This window comes from Stegodyphus dumicola, chromosome 5 (genome assembly GCF_044657685.1).
Source record: "Stegodyphus dumicola isolate Sdum_Otavi_A_Nest chromosome 5, ASM4465768v1".
Classification (NCBI taxonomy): Eukaryota; Metazoa; Arthropoda; class Arachnida; order Araneae; family Eresidae; genus Stegodyphus; species Stegodyphus dumicola.
The window spans coordinates 224995180-225003098 of NC_140772.1; the positions used below are offsets into that span (position 1 = coordinate 224995180).

The 7919-nt window shown below is 29.7% G+C and overlaps 1 protein-coding gene across 1 annotated transcript in view; it reads right to left on the bottom strand.

Annotated features, from left to right (window-relative positions):
- LOC118189160 (uncharacterized) overlaps positions 1-3751 on the bottom strand; it is a 72424-nt gene extending 68673 nt beyond the window's left edge. The window contains exon 1 of the mRNA XM_085817727.1: positions 3595-3751. The gene's annotated coding sequence lies outside the window, so the exon portion shown is untranslated. The remainder of the gene's footprint in view (positions 1-3594) is intronic.
- Positions 3752-7919: the final 4168 nt, after the last annotated feature.

The following is a 7919-nucleotide window of genomic DNA, read 5'->3' on the forward strand; positions in this document are numbered from 1 at the left end:
TAAAAAGAACTTAGTGGCTGGGAAGCTGCAATGATTGTGATACTAAAGACATCTATAAGCAGTTGAAATAGTATTATACGTAGTATAGTGCAGTAGAAATATTCAAAATGTTACCATGTAAAACCCTTTGCTTGAAAAAAGAAATGTGTTGAGATGGCAAAAACCTCACCAATTTCTTTATCCGCGGTATGGAAATAGATATCGTGAAGCTACTAGAACTTAGAACATAAAGAAAGAAAGAAAATGTTTTAAGAATTCACAGAATTATTGATTCAGCATGATGCTAAGCATGTCATCTGATTGGTTAATTTCATTAGATAAACAAATGAGGACACAAAATAGAAAACTACTACTATCATGGATAATGTAATATCTCAACCTCACGATTCAAAAATGAAACTTATTGAAAATGTTTTTTTTCCTACTAATACAATATCAGGTCTTCAACCCGTAGGGTGCCATCTGAAGTGCAAACCTGACTAAAGAAAACTCTTTTAAGACATATTTATTTCCAAAGAAAGTTCAGTGATTCAGTTACGCTGAATTTCAGAGAGTTTCTCAGCATTATGCTCAAGACTTCCTTCAAAATTAGAGAACTAATTTAGAACGTGTATTATGTACCTGACTTCAAAAATAACGTTAAAAATAACGCATTGATTAGTTCAACAAGTACATCTGCAGTAATGCTTTAACAGAGGATTACGTTGCAACTGTTGAACAAAATGTGAAAATTATAAAAAATATACGAGCTTTTAAATCTGAAGTTGCAAAAGAGGGAAAACTAGAAAATTGCTTAATAAATCCTGAAACAGAGGTAGGTAGAACGTGTGCTATAAACAAACTTCAAAGAAAGTTTCAGAAGCACAGAGCGACTGCGAAATGTTTTGCCACTGTTAGTGCCTGTGATGTAATTCAAAAACACCAAACACATTTGCCATTATATTAATTTTATATAAGAAATACACTATTTTATAGACAAATATCACGCATGTGTACGTGTACAAAGTACAGGTGTACATAATAAAATTTTATTGTCAACTGACCATTTCTAGAAGGTAAATCTCCGAAGCAAAAAACCTCTATATAAGAGACAAAATGTCTGTTCTCAAGATATATCTTACTGGAGTACATTTACGAATGGTTTTCAACGACAATTACATAGAGGAGGATAAAAATTAGCAAGAAGAAGTGCTGGATTATAGGTAAGACTTGCAATGCTGATAGTATCTTCTTTTTTAACTGAGAACAAGTTTTTTTTTTTTTTTTTTTTTTTTTTTTTTTTTTTTTTTTTTTTTTGTTGTTGGGGAAAGGCCCTTTTCTTTTGGTCACAGCTAAACGATTATTTTGAATATAGCAAAGCACTCAAAAGCTACTTGCCTAAGACGAGGAATACCTTCATGGAAAACATTCTAAAGAAAACTGCCTCGCATTTCCGTCACAAATGGGAAAAATCACGAATATCCCCATATAGCCGCCGCGATATAAATCCCGATCAAACTACCAGTGTTTCCCAGTTTGACAATCGGCCGCTAGTCGACCATATCCAAATAAGAACGTATTGTGAGATCTTTAGACTAGCACTGCATGTTTTACTTACCTTACAAAAAATGACTTTTTCATTGAATAAAATTCATCTAAATCCGGAAAAATTAAACCATCATTGATAATAATTTCATAATCCCACATACTGCTTAACAAGCAAATTCAAAAACTGAAAAATACCTCATAAATAAATAAAATAAATTTATCAAGATAAATTTATTATTTATAACTTTAAGAGCTTTCTTTTTTCTGGGAAGCAATCTCATATTTTATTGTTTTAAATTATCTTAGAAAGAGTTTTATAAATTTATAAATAAATGTTATCAAAAATATCCAGCTGCTATTTAGAGTTCTGAAAAATAAATGTTAATTTGTAAAAGTTATGTAATCAAAGGAGAGTTGCCCAATGAAAAAAAAATGCTCATATTTCTCTAAATTTATAAAAACTGTGAAAAGATTGCAATAGACATTTTTCTTTAGTTGTCTCGTCTAACTTACAAATTCAAGTTCTTATATAGCAAAAGCAGTCCAATATGATTTACTTTTCTTTCACTTCTTTTACATTTTAAAAATTTTTTATGATGTTAATTTTAATCATTCTAATTGTAATACAAAATAAAACGGAAAATATTGTGACGCCGAATTTACTTGCAGTCAAAATCCAAGTATTTTATTTTCCAAAGTTCATCTGAACTATGAAGACATTTAAGTAATGCTTAATAATGCAATGTTTTCAACGTTTTTGTAATTTGCTTAATTTGTTATTAAAAATCAAGATGAAGAAAATATTTAAAACGAACTGTTACCTAAAGCGACCTTTATTATTCTTATTTACTTTTATTTTATTTCTCAGGAATTCTTTCTTCGCAAGTCATAGACGTCGAAAATAAAACTTTAGAACTTTACGACGTTAGAACTTCTATTCAAAAACTTTGGTATAGTCCAAGCATCTCAAATGCAACCTTAACTGGCATTCTGCCAAAACACATAGACTAGTCCAAAAGGGGCGTTATTATATAAACTTGTTGCGACATGAAAAAGTCATGTAAAAGTCTATTCTTCTCCAGAAAGAGAGAATTTATATGCTCATGGGAAAGAAAAGTCCCCGTCCTTCCTCCCTATTTTGAGAATAATTCGGTCCGAATGGCGGCGCATGCGTGTTTGTGCTCATGGTCACAGATTAGGCGGTCGAAGTATACTAATATTAAAAGAAAAGTAATTTATTTAATCCACAATTTTGTGAATGCAAGATAGAAAGAAATGCCAAGATAATTGATTCAATAGATGCAATATCATGCTTAACAGTAAAGTCCAAATATGCAGATAAAGAAAATAGATTTTAATATTTTATAGAACATGATAAAAATATTAATTAGTACATTTAATTACGGGTGAACGTTTCCTTACTAAATGCATCGATATGCACTTGCCGATTTAAAATTCAAACGAAATTTGATCTAAATAACAAGAATGATAATATTACATTACTGATATAACTCTTAGAATACTAATTTCCAAAAACATTAAACGTAATTTTGAAAAGACACACTTTCAGAATACAATTTTTCTGGAAAAACAGAAAACGAGTTCTCTTGCAAAATTTCGTAACCAAGAACAGATTCGTCCGTTACGTGAACATCGTACGATGATTTACAATCCATTCTCTAAAGCGTAATAATTACACAAACGAGCAAGACATATAAACCGAAATGGTAAAATATAAAGGATTCTAAAGATGTTATAAAAACTGTCCCACAAGTTTTAAGAGAATACTTTGCAATGGATTGCAAAACGGAAGAAGTAGTTGAAGTAGTTTCACTACAAAATCATTTTTTCCCGAGCTTCAAGAAAACCTTTTGATGGGGAAAGTCATAGCTGGCGAATCGTTTCCTAGCACAAAGCAACATTTTAATGCAGTTCGAAAATGAAATAAAAAAATTTTAAAAAAAACTGTTATATTTTTATCAGTAAGCATGATTTGTGTTCTTGCCTCGTTTATTCCATTAAGCAGGTACCCCTTATTCGTATACAATGCAACTGTTTTATCCTTACCTTCTTTGACTTCTCGGACAGTTCGTGAGAAGAATCTCCGATAGTGGGTTCCTGAAGAAAGGACTAGCTGTTGTAATGCCCAGTGGTTTAAAGTCGCCTATATGTATCTTCCATCCGAAGATGTGTGGGTGGAGAGGAGGATCTTCGACTGTAGAATTCCAGAAGGCGGCTTTTCTAATATTGTTTGCAAAGCTGAACAAAATTTAACTTTAATTCAAAAACTACGTAAATATAACGCGGTTTTCTACTTGTGCTCAAGATCGGTTTGTTAGCTCAAAGAAACTTCTCGTATCGTAACAAAATTAATAGACTTTTGAACACGGTTAAGAACTTGGGTTTGAATAAACATAGAAATCTCGCAGGAGCTTCCTTTTACGCGGCTTTCTATTTGCAAAATATGTCAGTTTGAAATGGATTTTTAGTTTACTTTAGCGGCAAACAAAAGCGAGAAATTGCAGTGGATTTTCATTTTATGTCTTGGTCACTCGCTCCGATTTCCAACAAACAAAATGCAACGCGCAAGAAATTACTTTACACTTGATGTTAAATATTGTAACATAACCATTTCGAGATACAGGATAGTCAGGCATTACCAAGAATATCCCGACAGCAAATTCCAGACTTAAAATTAGTAATTTAATTTTTAAAGATGTAAATACTAGTTACTTTTATTCGATCTTCAGATTTTTATCAAGGAGTATTATTATATTTATATAATTTAGTGTTTAATGAGTTTTTTATATCAAAATATCATCTAGTATGTATTGCGCTCCTTCGCCAACAAGTAGCAAGTGAACAGATATTATGCTATTAGCAGTGTTTACTAAATTTTATGTTACAGAAATATAACAGTTTTGTTTGACAAATAAATTATTATATTTTTATTAGCAGATGTATTAAACAATTAGAAATTTATCATCAAATATTCGACTTATTTTATTCATACAGTTTTACGATTTTTAAATATGTATACATTTATAAAGCTGTTAATATTAACTAATATCTAACAAGATGACAAAGTTTTACAATTTTAGATTATTTACTATTACTTAGTCATTTTTCTACGTAAAGAGAAATTGCTCGAATAATGTTATAAATGCTAAAGCTGTAGTATTACATAGACTATAAATATTGTGTAATATGTCATATTCTAGTGAATTCTAAAGTCTCATACATGTTATTTAAAAACATAATATACTCGAATTTATTTTGTTTAAAAGAAAGAAAGATTTTTAATACTGTCCAGCTGATTCAAAATGTTAATACTATATTCTCTTTTTCCTACTAATGTAACTTCTCAACGAATGTGTGTTTACAATTTTACGTTAGTAATACATAACATTCACCCCTTACAATTAACTTAAAAATATACAAGTTATTTATTCACCAGAAAGCAACCGGTTAATTATAAGAGCACTGAAGGCCTAATTCGAATATTATATGTTCATTTAAACGGTGCTTATAAACACACTGAAAATTATCAGGTTGCTTTCGTGAATATGTTATCGACAAAATATAAAATGCCAGGATTCTATAGATTGCCTAGGCATTGTATATAATGCCGGACGATTTTAGGCAAAATATGATATATGAGAATTATTACATACTTCCCCTGGGCGTTGCATATAATACCTAGGCATTCTATAGAGTGACAAACGAATGCTCTTTAGGCAGACTATGGATAAAAGGTTTCTATAAGGCTGTTATTTAAAAGACGTTCATTCCTCAGAAATGTAAATGTTATTTAAAAAAATTAATGAATTAGTACCATAGGAAAACTGTTATTCAGAATATGTAAAAAAAGAGAATAGTGAGATGATCTTGATACAAGATAATAAATTTGTATTTTCTATCTGGCTGAGACTGGAAATCAGTAAGACTGATATTTTAAACCTGCTACCTTGCGGCAAAGCAGGGATTATTAGAACTATTCAAAATTTTATGAAACCACCATACCGTACTCATACTCTAAGGGAAGATTTGCTGGCCTGACCAGCAAATACCTTTATTTAAACATAAAATTTTACAAAACTAAACAAAATTACATCAATTACAATCTATTTTGATTACAAATAATACAATAAAAAGAATTCATACAATACAATCCAATTTGAATTTGCTTAAATTAATATTTATAAAATACACATAATAAAGTAATTTACAGTAGATTACTTGTACTCTTACAACTTTTTTAACTTAACAATATAAATAATAAATTACAGTGACTGTTCAAATATAACATTTTCAGACTCAGTAATAATTTTCATAATTTCTATTATTCCTTTTTTAAATTTTTAAATTTTAAAAATGTTTACAATATCATTTTCTGTATTCAAACATGGTAAGAACTTTAACCACTTATTTTTTAACAAATCACATAATATTACATGCTCAACATCAGCTTCTTGTTCACCACATAGACACTTCAAATATTTAATATGAAATCTACTATAATATAATGGTACATGTGCATGATTTGTTAGAAATTGGGCCAAAAACCCATTACCAATACACCTCTTTTTATTAACTTTTCTAAAGAATCTATAAGTGTACCTTCCTTTTGAATCTTTGTTCCAGAAGTCCTGCCATATATCAATTATTCTGTTCTTTAATGCATTTTTAAAAGTTTCAATAGAGGTAGAAAGAAAAACATCAATCGAACTCTTCAACGTAGCTTGTTTAGCACAAGTGTCAGCTAATTCATTTCCTTCGTGTCCAATATGACCTTTAATCCAATGATTTCTTTTCTTCAAATTTTCAATCAAAAGTACATGAGCATCATAAACTAATTTAGTAAAAGATTTTCCAGAAACAATGGCAAGTAATGCACTTTGACTATCCGAAAATAAATCAACATCTTCTTTTGTATCTTTCCCCAGTATCCATTCCAGAGATTTAAGAATGGCAAAGACTTCTGCCTGAAACACTGTTGAATTATCACTTAATCTTGGGAACCAGTAAGACCGATATTTAAACCTGCTACCTTGCGGCAAAAGCAGGGCTTATTGGAACCTTTCAAACTTTATAAAACCACCATACCGTACTCGTACTCTAAGGGAAGATCTGCTGACCTCACCAGCAAATACCTTTATTTAAACAAACACATTTTACAAAACAAAATAAATTATTTCATTTACAATCTTTCTCTTTACTAAATCAAACAAATACAAAGAAATTACAAACAAAACAATTCATCTTGAATTTACTTAAATTAATATTTACAAGGTAACATAAAATAATTTACAAAAGATTATTTGTTCACATATTATTTCTTCTATTTTAACAATTATATATTACAGTGACTGCTCAAATATGACATTTTCAAATTCAGTAATAAATTTCATAATTTCTATTATTCCTTTTTTAAATTTTTCAATTTGAAATATTTTTACAATATCTTTTTCTCTATTCAAACATGGTAAGAATTTTAACCACTTATTTCTCAATAATTCACATAAAATTACATGTTCTACATCAGCTTCTTGTTCACCACATAAACATTTCAAATATTTAATATGAAATCTACTATAATACTTTGGTACATGTGCATGGTTTGTTAAAAATTGGGCCAAAAACCCGTTACCAATGCACCTCTTTTTATTAACATTTTTAAAGAATTTATAAGTATATCTGCCTTTTAAGTCTTTATCCCAGAACTCCTCCCATAAATTAATTATATTGTTCTTTAAAACATTTTTAAAAGTTTCTAAAGAATTAGGAAGAAAAATATCAGTTGAATTCTTCAACGTAGCCTGTTTAGCACAAATATCAGCAAATTCATTTCCTTCATGCCCAATATGACCTTTAACCCAATGAAGATTAATTTTTCTTTCCTTTAAATTTTCAATCAAAAGAACAGGGGTATCGTAAACCAATTTAGTAGAAGATTTGCCAGAAACTATGGCAAGTAATGCACTTTGACTATCCGAATATAAATTAACATCATTTTTAATATCTTTCCCCAATATCCATTCCAGAGATTTAAAAATGGCAAAGACTTCTGCCTGAAACACAGTAGAATTATCACTTAATCTACACATTTAAAACATCCAATTTCTCCCTTTGAATACGCTGCAAAAGAGCAGCCAACTTTTTCACCTATCTTTGAACCGTCAGTAAAAATTTCGTGTCCTTCACGAGTAGGAAACTTCTTGTCCCAATAATAATCAGTAAGTAAGGCAGGATGAACATCATTAACTATTTTACAAATCTCAATATTTGAAAAATCCACTTGTAAATCAAAACTTTGATCAGAACTTCTGCCATATTTTAAATGAAATAAAATACAATCTCTTTGAGCAATCAAATAGATTGGCTCACATCCG